Here is a 17,835-nt window from a genome sequence, read left to right on the forward strand (position 1 = left end):
GATTCATTGCTTGGAAAACACTCAATGCCCACAATACAATAACACAAGCATTGCTGTAGTATGAAAAATCCCTAATCAATGTAACGAAGAGAAGTCAATACAGATGTCGCAAACATAGAATTTTCCATTTGCGAACAGGGAACGCGAACCTCTGAAAATGGTGGCGAACAGGCGAACTCAGTGAACTATCATAGACTTCAATGGGCAGGCAAGTTTTAAAACCTACGAAGTTTCTGGCCACAAAAGTGATAGAAAAGTTGTTTCAAGGGGTCTAACACCTGGACTGTGGCATGCCAGAGGGGGATCCATGCCAAAAGTCCCACTAAAAATTACGGAGCTGACGCGAAGTCGGGTTTTAATACCTAAAGGGCAGAAAATACATTATGCTCAGGTCTGGGTGTCAGTGGGCTGTGGAGTGTCTCACACAGAGAAATGCAATAGTACTATCAGAATATAGTGAAATAATAATGCACTGGAGTGGTTCTGTGCGTGCAACTTAATGAGGCAACAACAATAGCAGAAGTAAGCACACAACTCTGGGTGTCAGTGGACTGTGGAGTGTCATGCAAAAAAAAAAAAAAACACAGGAGACCAATGTTCTAGCCCTCAAAAGGGTGAACACAGAGGAACAAGAACACAGGCCTAGCTAATGCTTTCACTACTTATCTGCAGCAAGTCTGTCCCTGCTCTAACTAACAGAAAGCAGCCAGCAGAGAATACATCCAATATGGCCACTGCAACTGCTTTTTGATATGGAGGTGGGGTGTCCAGGGGGGGGGGGGTGCTAGCTGATTGGCTGCCATGTTTCTGCTGACTGTGAGGTAAGGGGTCAAAGTTCGGCTCCATGATGATTTATGGGTGGTGGGTCAAACATGCCATATGTTTGCAGTTCACGGAGAATGTGAACAGCCAAAATTTGCCAGATACTGTTTGCCGGCAAACTGTTCGGGTCATCTCTAGAAGTCAAAAGCAACAAAAAACAAAAACAAAGAAAGATTGTAAATGTGTATTCTCATGCACACACACAGCACTCTGCCCCTACCCACTACACACACAGATATACGTGCATATACATACACACGCAAGCACACACAAAATCAGGGTATACCTTGCATGTTCAGGGGTATGAATTTGCATTATTGTATTAATGTAACAACCAGGGCAGCTATTATGGGGCTCAGAGACAAATGCGCCCGACTGATATAGCCATTCAACTTCCTGCTTACCAACACATTGCCAATGTCTACTTTCCCTGTAATACTCTTTATTATCTTATCTTAAAATGTTATAGTCCATCACTTCCAAGCAATTATGTTGTTCGAATACTGTATTCGCACGTGGAAGTGACATTTCACAATACATATGCATGCATGCTCTGGAACTATGTTGACATTGTGCCCTCTAGCCAATTGCATTATATCTGCCCGAAAATGTATCTGCCAGTTGGGAGAATATGCGATATTAGTCTCTCATCATTGTCATTTAATTTGGATTAGCTAAATTTTTTATGCTGATTGTCCTCTGACATAGCGATATTTGTACTTCATTGTACATTTGAAATGACTTTTATATAACGTGTGTAGAAGGCTTATTCTGTGGAGAGCTTTGTCAGAGGAAATGTCTAAACTTATTATTTCAAAAAACAATTATTTATTTATATGACAAAAGTCAATGCTTTTCGTGAGCCGCATGCTCCTTCCTCAGGTCAATAATGTGCTTTTGTGAATACACCTTTGGAATTTTTGGCTTTTGCAATTCATAACTTGCTGAGCATTGTCTTTTGCCATACAAATAAATTATTGTTTGAGAATAACAAGCTTAGATATTTTTCAGGTAAGCTACCACTCAATTCTTCCTTGCCAAAATATAGATACACATATTTGACTACATTGGGCACCTCTCTACCTGTTTTCCACAAATCGTGGAATGCTCCATTGGAGGGATGGAACCTTGGTCCTTACTTGTTTTTAGAAAGAGCGTCCAGTCGACAGAGGAACCTTCCTAATTCCTGAGTGCAGGACGGGTATTACCTACATGCACAGAAGGTGGTTGTTTGTAAGTGCCCTATTTATTTTTTTTCTTCTAGCTACTTACAATTCGCAATACTCTACACCATATTGGGCTCCTGCCCTTCTTTTGTATTTTTCTTCAAGGCCACTTGACCCACCCCCTTTGTCACAGGAGCTGCAGTTGGCGTGCTAAAGCCACAGCCAAATTCCAAGGTGGGAAGAAAGCTGATGAACCACTACACTACAGAAAATGAATGTTATCTGAAGTTGGACAGGTGAGGGAGTGCTGTGTTTAAAGCAACAGACCTTCTGTCACTTGTTTATATTGAGATCGGATTTAATTGTATAGTAGTCACTTCTGTGATACTAATATATTTGGGCAAAACTTTTTAAAATTTGATTTTCATTTGGCTTCCAGTGCATGTGTGGGTGTTTATATACGTTTATATACACACTTATGTTTGTGTGCTGATGTAGGCATGAGTGTGTATGTTTGTGTGCACACTTGCTCGGCCGTGCCCGCTCAAGTTTCATTAATTTCCTCATTTTTAAGATGTTTGTAATGTAATTGTGCACCACTGCTTATCTATTTCAAATATCACATTAGCTCAAACAGTTACCAGTAAGAGCAGCTGCCTACACTGGAAACCTCACTTGACATTAGGAAAATTACATTTCTTTTCTTTTATTTTTTTATATTATGTGAATGAAGCTCATTAGTACATTACTGTGAAGTCTTTTAAGTTGGCTGCACAAAACTTCAAAAACAAATATTGGAAAGATTAAAAAACAACAGCATTAGATCTGACATTAACTTTTACTTATTAATTGGCTTTACTTTGCAAGTAGGGAAATTACATGTAATGCAAGGTTTAAAATGTAGAAATATTAAAAAGATGAAAGCTCTTGTTAATGGGGATTACAAGGCACTCTTTCTGTAGTTAATTAATTAGTGTCGATATTTACCTTTTGATTCTTTTAAAGATGCATTTCATTTTCGCAGAGATGAAATTTTATTAATAAAGACTGTGGAGTGTTCCAAGCACATCACTTGTACTGTGGCAACTCTAAAGGTTATTTTCTGTATAGATCATGTAAAGAGACTATACACTCTAATATCTCTAATTGTCATTTCTCATAAATGTGGCATAGGTCACAGGGAAACGTTGGTATTACTTGATGATTCCCTAGCATTGCTTGATTACCTACAATTTTCACATGGGAATGTATGCTTTGCCCACTGTCATTTTCTTTATTTTCACATATCCCAACCAAGACGGCTCCCAATATAACCACACACGATCATAAGCTTTGAATTCTGTACCAATCTTGAAAAAATACCAATGTCATCTTTGTAGTATTATTCATCACTGAATAGTGAGTGCAGGAAAAGTGTTGTTTACACCAGTGGGTATTGCCCTTGTTATGAGCAGTGCCCATGCTGTGGAAGCCTTTGTGCCCTGTTGAGCCTTTGACTTGATAAAGGAACCGTTGTGGTCTCAAAATATTGGACTTATAATTAATATCTAATAAAGCAATACTACTACAAAAGAGATGCTGGTACTTTCTAAAGATTTTGCTATGATAGGTGGCATCATCCACCTTTTTTTACATAGCGATTTAGGGGATAGTGAGGGGTCATGGTCAAGGGCACGAGTGAGCACACATGCATGTGTGGGCACCACTTGTAAACTGACTATACGTGTATCTATACCCCTGTTTTTTAAAGAGAATCTGTACTGTGAAAATTTTACATAAATAAACGTACCAACCTGTTTGTTGTCTTCTCCTAGCCCCCTCTGTGACATTTTTGCCGCTACCGCTGCTTTCCTGGTGATAAAATCACTGTTTTACTCATTGTTTTTGTAAACAATGAAGATGGCCGCCAAACAGGAAATACATCATCAGAGCAGGTGCCCTTTTGCAGAGGCTCCTCTCAAATGTAACTGGATTGCTGGAATGTTACTCCCATGTATTGCCTTAGCTGCTTGTCTGAGCTCTGCACTGATCTCTCTGCACTCACAGCTTTTTGAAATGTCTCAGCTCCACAAGCCTTGCAGAGATACTGGCTGTGAGCAGAGACATTGCCTGTGACTCATACACACACAGGAGATCCTGCAGTGGGGCGTGCAGGGGGCGTGCAAAACTTCTCCCTATCACAGCAGAGAAGGTGCATTCCTCTTTGTCTCGACAAGGCTTGACAAGAAAAGAAGATTAGATTTATTACAGAGACAGTGCAACTAGAAAAGGCTGCAGTAAGACAGAGCACATTAGAACAGGTATAGAAATTTATAGGATAGAAGAAATAAGGCTGAAAATTTTATTACAGAGTCTTTTTAAGGGAAGTGAAGGGCGTAGATACATGATACTCGGGTGCGGAAGCAGTACATTATCAGGAATATCTCATTAACTCATAAATCAATTTATTTAAATATGGCCTGAAAGAACTAAAAACCCTTACAACAAACCTTTAAAAGGAAACAGAAAACTGAATGGGCAGACACAATAATATTACACGAGTTTCCTGCATACAAAAAGGTTGCTTGTAAGTTGAGCAATGTCAGGGCAGTATTAGATAGCCCCAGGAATAAACACCCCCCCCCCCCCCCCCCGGTAGCTGGCAACCAGTAAGGGTGGGTGAAAATGATTTTGTGCAAAGCAAAATCATACGGGGGGGGGGGGGGGCGGCGGGTTGCAGGCTGTGTATGCAGGGGTTAAATCACCTAAGCCACTGTTCCCCTTATGATGTGCTCCATACGACATTCCCTATTCTTACACCCCTGCTGTCAGAGCAGATGTTCCGGCTGATGTTCCCGGCTTAGAAGGCGGAAGTATAAAAGGGTGGAATGCAGTATTGAGTGCATTGGAAGAGAGACAGCGATTTAAGTGAGTTAACCTCCGCCTATGCAGGTGAGTTAGTAATAGAGAAGGATGATATACAGTATATGGCTCGGTCTACAATCAAGATTTTGGAAATAAATATTATGAATTAAATCATTAGATTAGTTAATAATGAGGGCACTCATAAGACTGGCCTGCAGCAAGGAGTGTTAACTTCCATTGGTGTCTTGTCTCCTGTTTCATTGTAATACTATCCAAGCACTGGCGTACCGATAGGCCCTGCTGCACCTGCGCCTGCGGGGGGCCCGCCCCCCCCCCCCCCTGGGGCCTGCTCGGGGCCGTGGTGTGGGAGCTGGAGGGGTGGCAACATGAGGGGAAAGCCTTGGCCACAGTCGGCAGGGAGAGGGGAAGTTCCCCCCTCTCCCTCACCTCGGGGCTGTCCCCTCTGCGCTTCCCTCCAGCTAACGTTATACTGTGGGCAGCGGGCAGCGGCGGGCAGATACATACCTTCCTTGCGTTCCACCGCATAATCTTCGCTCTGGCCTATGACGTCACTTCCGGAAGTGACGTCACTTCCGGAAGTGACGCCAGACGCCAGAGCGAAGATTATGCGGTGGAACGCAAGGAAGGTATGTATCTGCCCCCCGCTGCCCGCTGCCCACAGTATAACGTTAGCTGGAGGGAAGCGCAGAGGGGAGAGCCCCGAGGTGAGGGAGAGGGGGGAACTTCCCCTCTCCCCGCCGACTGTGGCCAAGGCTTTCCCCTCATGCTGCCACCCCTCCAGCTCCCACACCACGGCCCCGAGCGGGCCCCAGGGAGAGAGGGGGGGGGGCCCGCTCTGAAATTTTGCAGGGGGGCCCGGTGGGGCCTAGTTACGCCCCTGTATCCAAGGGTTTTTCTTTATTCTCAGTATTTTGGAGGTATGGGTAAAGGGCACTAAAGTCTTTTACTCATTCAACTGCAAGGAAACAGATACTGTATCTTGAGGTACCATTTTCATTAAAGGGGGCTATTAGATTTCACCATTAGCCTCCACTATACTATTGCTATGTACTATACTGTACTACACTAATCACCAGGCCACCTAATGGTACTATAGAAAGCTCTAAGGGATGGTTGAAGAGGGAAGGTAAAGGGACACGGAATGAATAGGCTCAAAACTTTTTTAGGAATATTTCAAAAAAATGCACTTTAATAGTAAAAAATTATCAATACATACAAAAAATGTAAAATCACAAATTTAAAATATTAACAATGGGGCAGCTCTCAAAGACAAGTTTGCAGCTCAATGCTCAGCAAGCCTTTTCAAAGTTTTGCCACAGCCCAATAAGGGTATTAAGGCACCGTCCTTCTAAAACAGATCACAGGTCGAAGGAACAAACATATATATTGTGTCCAGCCTGGGAAAGAAGCAAGCAGGGGTGTATGCAGTTATTGCAGTTAATAGTAGCAGAGTAGAAAGCACTTGCATGCAAAACAATTTAAAGCTATAGACCACAGAGCCACAAGGTTTTTTTTCTCTGTTTTTCAATATCACCAGTGAATGATTTCAATAATGTCAACCAGGAATCTTCTAATATACCCTTAGTCAGACAAACCGTTAAAAGTAAAGTTAGATTATTTTTTAAAGAAATAAGAAAAAAAATGGGAATGTGGTATTATCCAGGAAGACAGAGGAGGCAAATATTGGGCTTTAATTCCAAAAAGCTTTGTGTATAGACAAGACAAATAACATTTCTATTGTGCTTTTCTCCTGGCAGGCTCGAAGCACCAGAGCTGCAGCCACTAGAGCGCACTCTATAGGCAGTAGCAGTGTTAGGGAGACTTGCCTAAGGTCTTCCACTGAATAGGTGCTAGCTTACTGAACAGGCAGAGCTGAGCTTCGAACCCTGGTCTCCTGTGTCAAAGGCAGAGCCCTTAACCATTACACTATCCAGCCACTACTAATTAATGAATGGCTCTCCTTGTAAGTGAACATAATTTGAACATGGCGCTCTGCCATCTGAGCAATACTATCTACATGATTATTAACATTTAAGCATATACAGCAAAGAGACCAAATCTTCATCCTCTTAGCAACACACCCTTGCCCAGTGATAAGGACAAGGCCCCTTTCTTTACCTCTGCTGCCCAGGAGGTGGTAGGGGTAATAGTATTGGAGAATCTGAAAATTCTCGTTTAACCTCTTGGCAACCATGCCCGAGTTATCAGAATCAGAATCAGAATCTCTTTTATTCTCCGAGTGTAACAGGTGTCACACCCGGGATTATTTCTGGCATACACGGCATGGCAAGGAACAACAGTTTACAAGTGGCTGTTAGTCATACAGATACATTGATACAAAGAAAGACAAAAAGACAAAATATGGTGAAAAGCAAAATCCCTGTGTAAAAAAAAAATTACGAAATTGCTTAGTAATTGTGATTCAGAATTTTTAGTGTGAAATAGCCCTGAAGGTGGCCAAACATGTTACTGTTTTTTACTTTTTTTCTATTTGACAATTTCAATATTTAGATTCTAGATCTAGATAATTAGATTCATGGAACCAATGTACCACATGCGTATATTCAATTTTGACGCAATCACAACAAAATTGATTGAATTAAACATTGTTATTAATTGGATTAAAAGTAAAATTGTTGTGGATTATTATTCCAGCATAGTAATCTCAAAAACACACAACCAAAACAACAAACAAGTGGGTAAAGATGCAGCAAATAAAAATCCTGAAGTCAACCTTCCCACTCTTCACAACTGCATCCATTAGAGCATCTTTAAATTATAATAGATACGCATTCGCATTCTATTATTCATTAAATATATTATATTCATCATTAGTATTTATTATATTTAAATTATTATTACCTAAACTTTACTCACTGCACCTTCTATGACCAGTTCCTGACTACTGAAAAACACTACAGCGTAATACTATGTTCACTATTCACTAATCAAATCCAAATTTACTGATCTCAAGCACATTGTATTGTACATTTTTTTTTTCAATAATTTTTTGTTTGTGTTTCTTTTAACACAAATAATGTTTATTTCTTCTTGAATGTAGCTATAACATTTCTTTGGTTGAAAGAATTTCACACAACCTAACACACCCAACCCTCTTCTACCCTTCCCGATTGATAATTTTTGAGAGAAAAAAAATGGCAATGCGATCACATTTCTCATATGAGTAAAATAAAATCTTCTATTTTGTCATGCAATCAATCATTTTTGTTGAATTGGCATAAAATTAAATGTTTCAGTTATGTGTGTGGCCACCTTAAAGAGACTCCGTAACAAAAATTGCATCCTGTTTTTTATCATCCTACAAGTTCCAAAAGCTATTCTAATGTGTTCTGGCTTACTGCAGCACTTTGTACTATCACAGTCTTTGTAATAAATCAATGTATCTTTCCCCTGTCAGACTTGTCAGCCTGTGTCTGGAAGGCTGCCAAGTTCTTCAGTGTTGTGGTTCTGCTATGCACTCCCCCCTCAGGGGGGAAAGAAACACACAAATGATCTCTTGAGATTCAAAAGGAAGGCTGTATACAGCCTGCTTGTGTATGGATGTATTTTCTATGTGTGGACATGCTGTACATCAACCTACTTCCTGTTTTGGTGGCCATTTTGTTTGTTTATAAACAAACTTTTTAAAACTGTTTTTAACCACTTTTAATGCGGCGGGGAGCGGTGAAATTGTGGCAGAGGGGAATAGGAGATGTCCCCTAACACACTGGTATGTTTACTTTTGTGCGATTTTAACAATACAGATTCTCTTTAAGGCTTTTTTATTTCACTGTCTTAAATTAAAGCATCTTAATGTTTTCTCCCCGTTCAGAAATGTCAGGTAAGAAAGCCTTTGGTCTAGGTTCATACTGCAACAAACCCACTACTGCTTATACTAGACAGATAAGCTGAATAGCTATGAGGTCTTTTACAATGTCCATTAGCACTCCAGAGCAGATGGGTGCCATTGGTTGAAAAGCAATGCAGTCCGAATGGGTCGTGATTGTCTCCAAAGCATGGACCAGTTCTGCAATTACAGTTGTCCTCTGTGGTTCGTTGTACAGGCAGCACACCTAGTGTGAACTGGCCCTTAGTTTGTACTTTATGCCAGGTGACTGATTAAGACACCCATGAATATGACAGCACAATAACTACATCATGATGCTTAATGCAAAAAGCATTAAAAAAAATAAAATAACCGATTTAATGTTAACGTTTAAATGTGGGATTATTTTTATCAAATGGTAATTTGCGATGGATTCGAAAATGTTTGTGCAGCACACCTTTTAGTCACATTGCAAATCAAGGTAATTTTAAGTTTCTACCCTTAATCCATAAATTACTTATTCCTGGCTGCTAGAAGTTGGTTTTATATGCAAGCAGAATAAAGACAAATATTATGTAAACGTCCTTCTGGGCATGACTCCTTATTTGGCCTATTATGTATAATTTTTCAAAATACTGTATTTATGTAATTTTTATAGGATTTTCTATTAAGGGACCGTTTTGTATTCGTACAGTAGCTGCAGTTAATAAGCTGAAAGAGAAGCACATTGGACTGAGGACTGAAATAACATTTGTAATTTATAAACATGAAGAAGAGTAGAAATAATATATACAAAAAGAAAATAATCAAGAACAAAAGAAGAGGAAAGTTCAATCAGGTGTAGTATGTTTTTGCCATACAGAAAATATAGGTGAATCTTTGGATGCTATAGATGTATTTGAGGTTGTAGTTCATTAACAACCACTAGATAACACAGGAAGGAATGCAATCCCTTTTCAGGCTAACGTAAAGTGCACAGAAGATTAAAGGAAGTCCACTAAGGGGAGACTGCTACATTTGTGAATTGATGAGCATCTCAACAGCAGGTAAAAGAGACAGCAACCCATCTGAGTTTCCCAGGTAGAAGGACCCTATGACCATGCACCTTAACCACTTTATGACCACCTAACACCGAAAGACGTCGGCAAAGTGGCTCCCCCAGGACCGTCTAACGCTGATTGGCATCAAGTCCTGAGGGAGTGGTTTGCAGGGGATCGCGCACACATCCTCGCTTCAGTAACAGAGCGGAGCTCTGTAAACAGTCTGCCGGCAGCGATCGTTGCCAGCAGACTGTTTGATGACGAAATGGCCATTTATTTATGTTGTACATCCCTGTGATCTCCTGCAGCAATGTACGGGGACAGCTTGGTCACTGAGCTGTCCACTCTATTGGCTCTGAAGATGATCGCCTCTCATATGCCTATGAGAGCCAATCACACTGATTGGCTGTCGGAGGCGAGGAAGGGAAGGTTGGGGGGGGGGGGGAGGAATAAACAATTTATCAACAACAACAAAAAGCAATAAATAAATTAAAAAAAAGCATCAATCAGATGCCACCAACAGAAAGCTCTGTTGGGGGCAGAAAAAGGGTGAAAAATTAATATGTGTGCTGAGTTGTACAGCCCTGCAGTGAGGCCTTAAAGCTGCAGTGGCCTACATTGTAAACATGTTTCCTGTACCTGCTGAGCAGTCTTTTAAGAGTGGAGTTTCATTTGTTGTGGTTTCCATCATGTGGTAGATGTTGCATTGCTACCCAAAGGTTTGGGCATATGCAAGACTTAAAGCGGACCTCCAGTGTAGCATAAAATTAGTAGCAAGGACACTATCTCTATATGCTGTAATGCATTGGGATACAGTAGCTGTAATTTAATTTACTTACCTGCTTGCCCATTTCATAAGAAAAAGGTCACGCCCCCATTTTGGAATAACACTATGGGTTTTTTTTTCAGTCGGGGTTACATCTTCCAGAGCCCAGCCTCCAGCCCTCTAGCTCTTTAGCCAGCCAGTATATATATATATATATATATATATATATATATATATATATATATATATAAAGGGGCTTCAGCACACAATAGGAAAACAGGGCTCCTGGTTACGCTTTAACGCGCTTAAGCTCACCAACTGCGCCAAAGTGTCCCCAATCTGGTGAGTCCTACTCTAACCATGCAAATATGCCAGTTTTTATTAGCAGTCTAGTGGGAACTAAACCAAAAAACCAAGAGTCAACTAAATAGGAGAAAAGGAAATTAAATACACCTCACCTTTTACTAGCTACCGAATGAACTCTCTGGACATGTGCAATCCACTCATTTATATGCTTAACTGTGCTAGAGGTGTGCATGGTTATGCACGCTCACAGGGGAAAATTATAAATAAATACCAATGAGTGCTGCTCATCCCTTGATATATATATATATATATATTGTGAAGTTTAAAGGGGGTCGCAGCCAGCACGCAGTACACAGATGTATAAAACAAAGTCCGTTTATTGTGCAGTAGAAATAAACAGCTTCAGTTCAGCAGTAATAAGTGGAAAATGCAGTTCAGCTTACTTCAGCTTGGTAAGATAAAGTCCAGCAGGTTCAAACAAAAGTTCAGTTTTCATCAGGCCAACACCATACAAACAACAGAGCAGGGTATGGTTTGGCTTCCATCAGATACTCCAATATTCCTTGTCAGGAGATTTCCATAGCATACATGCTACTCCTTCAACACCTCACCTCACACTGCTTGTGAGGCTGCTTCTTAAGCATAAATTTGCATCTCATCAATACCATAATTAGTGAGACTCAGCCCCACTGACAACCAGGTGTGTACCTAGGTGGGATGGGAAGGCCCGCCCTTCCTTCCCTCCCATCCCAGGAGTCCGGCCCTGAAAAGAAAAAAACAAGCAGCAACTGCTTGCTGCTAAAATCCGGACTCCGTTCCTAGGACCACACAGGGTTTTAAAGTGACCACAGTCCAAATACCGGGGAAATATACCTCCCATCTATTACCCGGCCCCGATGGCCCCTACAATATATATATATATATATATATATATATATATATATATATATATATATATATATATATAACAAAGACAAAAGACAAAGACAAACACTTATATAGCGCTTTTCTCCTGGCGGACTCAAAGCGCCAGAGCTGCAGCCACTAGGACGCGCTCTATAGGCAGTAGCAGTGTTAAGGAGACTTGCCTAAGGTCTCCTACTGAATAGGTGCTGGCTTACTGACCAGGCAAAGCCGAGATTCGAACCCAGGTCTCCTGTGTCAGAGGCAGAGCCCTTAACCAGTACTCTATCCAGCCACATATAGTATATATATATATACTAACTGGTGGCATGCACTACTCTTCGTAGGCTAGAATAGCACGTACCGTGTCTCTGGATGTCATGCAACACCTGAGTGTACTGATCAAATGGTACCAATTAAATTGCACGGTTGGGCAAATCAGATTAAAGCAATCACTTTTGACTAAACACATTGCAGGATTGAACTAATCAGCTTGGGCCAATCACATTGCACGATTAGACCAATCACATTGCACAATTGGGCCACTCAGATTGATCAAATCATTCACATTGCACAATTGCACCAATAAAATTGGGCCACTCAGAATGGACCAATCGAATTGTGCAATAGAGAGTGAAAGGTGAGTTTTTCAAGAGGGTGCAGCCTAAGGAGAGATGACACAGGATAAGCGTACTCAGTACTCTGGGTCCTCTTCTTTTTAAAGGGACCCCGAGCAGTGCCTGAAATTAAAAGAGTACACTTACCTGGGGCTTCTTCCAGCTCACCATAGGCGGCGAGGTCCCCCGGCGTCCTCCTGGCTCCTCTCTTTGTGCCTCCACCGGCCCCCGTTACCAGTGTCAGCCGGCGACACCAGAGCCGGGGGTTGGGCCAGCTCTTCCTGGTTAATGACGCATGCCGTCATCACGCTGGCCGCTTCACGTCTTCACAGCGGCTGGCGTGACAGGTCTGCACATGCGGGGAAAACCCACAAATGCGCAGATCTGTCACGCCGTCTGCCGTGACAGGTGCATCGTTACCGGGTGAGGCTGGTAAATCAGATACAACAAGTAACCAGGTCAGATCCTCAAGGAAAGAAATGTAATAAAAGGCGGACCATAGTATAGTTTGTATATCAAATATATCCAGGGGCCATCATCCTAGGGTAGAATCCGCATAAAAGATTTTGGCAGGGTCGCCGTACGTCACCAATGTGTCCTATGATCAAATAGGTGGCACACTCACCTGACCTAAGGGTCATCTACTGGCAATTGACTATCCAAGATTAGCCTCCATTTACAAGCAGTACTTCAAGACATAAAATAACATCATAGTGCAGACATCCAAGGTAGTGAACATGCTCTGAGAACCAACACACTGACACTGAAACAACCTCTCGACCACCCTTTTGGGTGTCTGCCCGCATACATTTGAAATCGGCACCGGGAGACTTGGGCGCAGGATACAGCCGCTGTATGGCTGATCCTGCTTTTGCACAAGTCCGGCCTGTGTTAATTACTATTCCCCCTCCAGGCCGCCATTGATTGTGGGGGAATGATATAATTTGGCATCCAGCGATTGCTGGAGGCCGAATTATTGTGTTTTTAAAGCAACCTCGGCTCCGTCTTCTGATGGCACAGACGTTACTCACTGAGTGCCGCTCAGTTGTGATTCCTATTGTAGCCTATGGTGACGCCGGTTGCGCCCAAATCTAGCAGCGCCGAAAAGCACTGCTCCGTGTCTGCCCACCCTCACAGACAGCTGTAACCCCTTTGCAGTATATCACTGTCCCACAACTGTGGAGTCCACATCTTGTATCCCCACAGCACTCAGCCAAACTTGATCTATGGACTGAGATATCATATATATATATATATATATATATATATATATATATATATGTATGTATATATATATATATATATATATATATATATATATATATATATATATATTGTACAATTGGACCAATCATATTGGATCAAATAAATTGCAAAATTGGACAAATCCCATTGCATGATAGGGCCAATCACATTGCACAATAGGACCAATCAGACATGATTGGTCACCCTGTTACCAACTGTGCCAAGGTTGAGGACCCTATCATAAGCAGTATAAGACTGACTGCAGTTGAAAGGGAAACACCCACTTTTCCTGAATTCTGGAAAATTGCTGATGTTAAGAATATTTGGTCCCAGTTTAGTGACCGTAGCTTCTAAACTGTAGGAGTGGCAGTGGTTGATAGCTAAATTTTGTTTGAAACCGCACCCAAATTTGGGCATCCCAATATGAAATTTACATTTTTATTTGGGTTGACACATAGCAGCCGGCTTCAAATATACAGTATACTATATATAACTATGAGCTATTCCTTATCAGAGGAAATATTACAAAATGTAGTATATAATATATATGTATACATGTATAATGCGGTGTGGAAATCATGATATGGTGCCAGATAAAATAGATAGTGTGATATCCCAAAGGGAACCTGTATACTAATTTTTTCTAATAAAAATTGTTCTAATTAAAGTGACTGAGGGATTTTCTCCCCAGATATGCATATATCATAATAACTTAAACAAATATTAAAAATGTAATAATACATCATCTTATGTGAAGCTTCTACCAGTTTGTGTAAGAGGATTGGTATGATGTATTTTTTTTTCTTTGTATGGAAGTACCCGTAATGTGGATAGTGGTGGAAAAAGAACCTAATAGCCCCCTTTGCTTAAAACTACAGTGGGATGCAAAAGTTTGGGCAACCTTGTTAATCGCCATGATTTTCCTGTATAAATTGTTTGTTGTTACAATAAAAAAGGTCAGTTAAATATATCATATAGGAGACACACACAGAAAGTGTACACTAATTGTTTAAATAAAATGAGGCAGGTGCATAAATTTGGGCACTGTTGTCATTTTATTATTGCAAAATGAATTATTGGAACTCAAATTGGCTTGGTAAGCTCAGTGACCCCTGACCTACATACACAAGTGAATACAATCATGAGAAAGAGTATTTAAAGGGAACCAGAGATGAACGATTCACACAAAATAAACATATCAGTCGATAGCTTGTAAAGAATAAATGCTCTACCCGATAATTTCGCCGCTCTGGTGTGCCTTTTTGAGTGCTTTTTATCCATTATTGCTCCAGGAAATATCCAATATGGCCGCCGGCTCATATTCCTTCTGTTTCCAGGTTATGAGGTGTTCTGGATGTGCTGTCTAGGCTATATGAGACTATAGACAAGCAGGGCTGCAGCAGGCTTTCATCGGTGTGCTTTCAACTTTATTATTCTGGCATGCTGTGTGGCTGCCTGTAGGAAGTGTCTCTCATAGTAATGAAACTGCATACAGTAGATAATAATGACAGGCTGCACAGACAGAGCACACAGATCACACAGCCACACTTGTCTGTTAGACAGAGATTTTTCCTGCAGGAGCAGCCCCTCCCATATCATCACAGCTCTCAGTATGTAAAGCATGAAATTTGAGCCAGGAGGGGGAAGACTTGGGCTTGAAAAGACTCCACAGAAGAGAGTGACTCAGCTATAATGATTCCAGGTCAAACCTCGACTGAATAGTCGGTGGATTCTTATCACAGTTGATAACAGATAGATAAGACTGAGAAGAATAAAACTAAAAGCAGGGTAGGTGTTTACTGTCATGTTCCCACTGATAAATGTAATAAAATACATGAGGGTGCTTCGTCTCTGGTTCTCTTTAAGGGGGGTCAATTGTAAGTTTCCCACCTCTTTTAATTTTATTTGAAGAGTAGCAACATGGGGGTCTCAAAACAACTCTCAAATGACCTGAAGACAAAGATTGTTCACCATCATGGTTTAGGGGAAGCATACAGAAATCTGACTCAGAGATTTCAGTTGTCTGTTTCAACAGTTAGAAAAATTTTGACAAAGTGGAAGACCACAGGCTCAGTTCAAGTTAAGGCTCGTAGTGGCAGACCAAGAAAAATCTTGGATAAACAGAAGCAACGAATGGTGAGAACAGTCAGAGTCAACCCACAGACCAGCACCAAAGACCTACAACATCATCTTGCTGCAGATGAAGTCACTGTGCATCATTCAACCATTTGGCGCACTTTACACAAGGAGATACTGTATGCAGAGGAAGCCTTTTCTCCACCCACAGCACAAACAGAGCCGGTATGCTAGGTATGCTAAAGTACATTTGGACAAGCCAGCTCCATTTTGGAATAAGTTGCTGTGGACTGCTGAAACTAAAATTAAGTTATTTGTGCATAACAGCGTTATGCATGGAGGAAAAACAACACAGCATATTAAGAAAAACACCTGCTACCTACAGTAAAATATGGTGGTGGTTCCATCATGCTGTGGGGCTGTGTGGCCAGTGCAAGGACTGGGAATATTGTAAAAGTTGAGGGACGTATGGATTCCACTCAGTATCAGCAAATTCTGGAGACTAATGTCCAGGAATCAGTGACAAAGCTGAAGCTGCACCGGGGCTGGATCTTTCAACAAGACAACGAACCTAAACACTGCTCAAATCTACTAGGGCATTCATGCAGAGGAACAAGTACAACGTTCTGGAATGGTCATCTCAGTCCCCAGACCTAAATATAATTGAAAATCTGTGGTGTGAGTTAAAGAGAGCTGTCCATGCTCAAAAGCCATCAAACCTGAATAAACTAGAGATGTTTTGTAAAGAGGAATGGTCCAAAATACCTTCAACCAGAATCCAGACTCTCATTGGAACCTACAGGAAGCGTTTAGAGGCTGTAATTTCTGCAAAAGAAGCATCTACTAAATATTGATTTAATTTCGTTTTTGTGGTGCCCAAATTTATGCACCTGCCTAATTTTGTTTAAACAATTATTGCACACATTCTGTAAATCCAATAAACTTAATTTCACTTCTCAAATATCACTGTGTGTGTCTCCTATATGATATATTTAACTGACATTTTTTATCATAACAACCAATGATTTTTATACAGGAAAATCATGACGATTAACAACGTTGCACAAACTTTCACATCCCACTGTAGATGTGCTTAACCTCTTGAGGGCACGATACAGCACACAAGTGATTCCTCCCCCCTTTTCTCCCCACCAACAGAGCTCTCTGTTGGTGGGGTCTGATCGCCCCCCCCCCCCCCCCCAGTGTTTGTTTATTTATTTGGGTTTGTTTATTTGTGTTTTTTAAAATAAAAATGGTGGGTTTTTTTCCCGTTGTATACTCCCCTCCCTCCCTCCCCCCGCCTGCCAATCCCTGTGATCAGCTGTCATAGGCTTCAGCCTATGACAGCCGATCATCTCTGTGGCTCAGGAGGGGACAGCCGTGTCACACGGCTGTCCCCAGTACAGCGCTGCTGCTGATCGCAGCGCTGTATGGGTAATTAGACAGAGATTACGGAGTCTAACAGTCTCCCGAGCGGCAACAGCCGCTCGGAGACTGAAGGCAGAGCTTAGCTCCGCCCACCAAGCAGGAGATGCGTGCGCATCCTGCGCGTGACCTCCTGCAAAACAGAGCCCCAGGACTTTACGCCAATCGGCGTTAGGCGGTCCTGGGGCTGCTGCCGCGGCCACGTCCGTTGGCATGACGCGGTCGCCAACAGGTTAATACAATGTAGGACACAAGGGCAGGCCACCAGGACTATTTCAAAAGGGGAGTGAAGTGTCACTATATACTGTATTTGAAAGATAGCACTGGAAACATTGTTCAGGAAAGTAAATGTACACCATCAGAATGTTGTCATCTTCACAGATGATACAAAATTAGATGGAATGATCAACTCTAAGGAGGGCAGAGACACACTAAAATAGGATCTTGTTACTATGGTTATGTGGGCATATGCACAGCAAACTAAATTTAATGTTGATAAATTATTATTATTTAGTATTTATATATCGCTGACTTCTTCCGCAGCGCTGTACATAGTATATTGTCTTGTCACTTAACTGTCCCTCTGAGGGGCTCACAATCTAATCCCTACCATAGTCATATGTCTATGTAAGTATTGTGTATGTATCATAGTCTAGGGCCAATTTAGTGGGAAGCCAATTAACTTATCTGTATGTTTTAGGGATGTGGGAGGAAACCGGAGTACCCGGAGGAATCCCACGCAGACATGGGGAGAACATACAAACTCCTTGCAGATGTT

This window comes from Hyperolius riggenbachi, chromosome 1, assembly GCF_040937935.1.
Source record: "Hyperolius riggenbachi isolate aHypRig1 chromosome 1, aHypRig1.pri, whole genome shotgun sequence".
NCBI lineage: Eukaryota > Metazoa > Chordata > Amphibia > Anura > Hyperoliidae > Hyperolius > Hyperolius riggenbachi.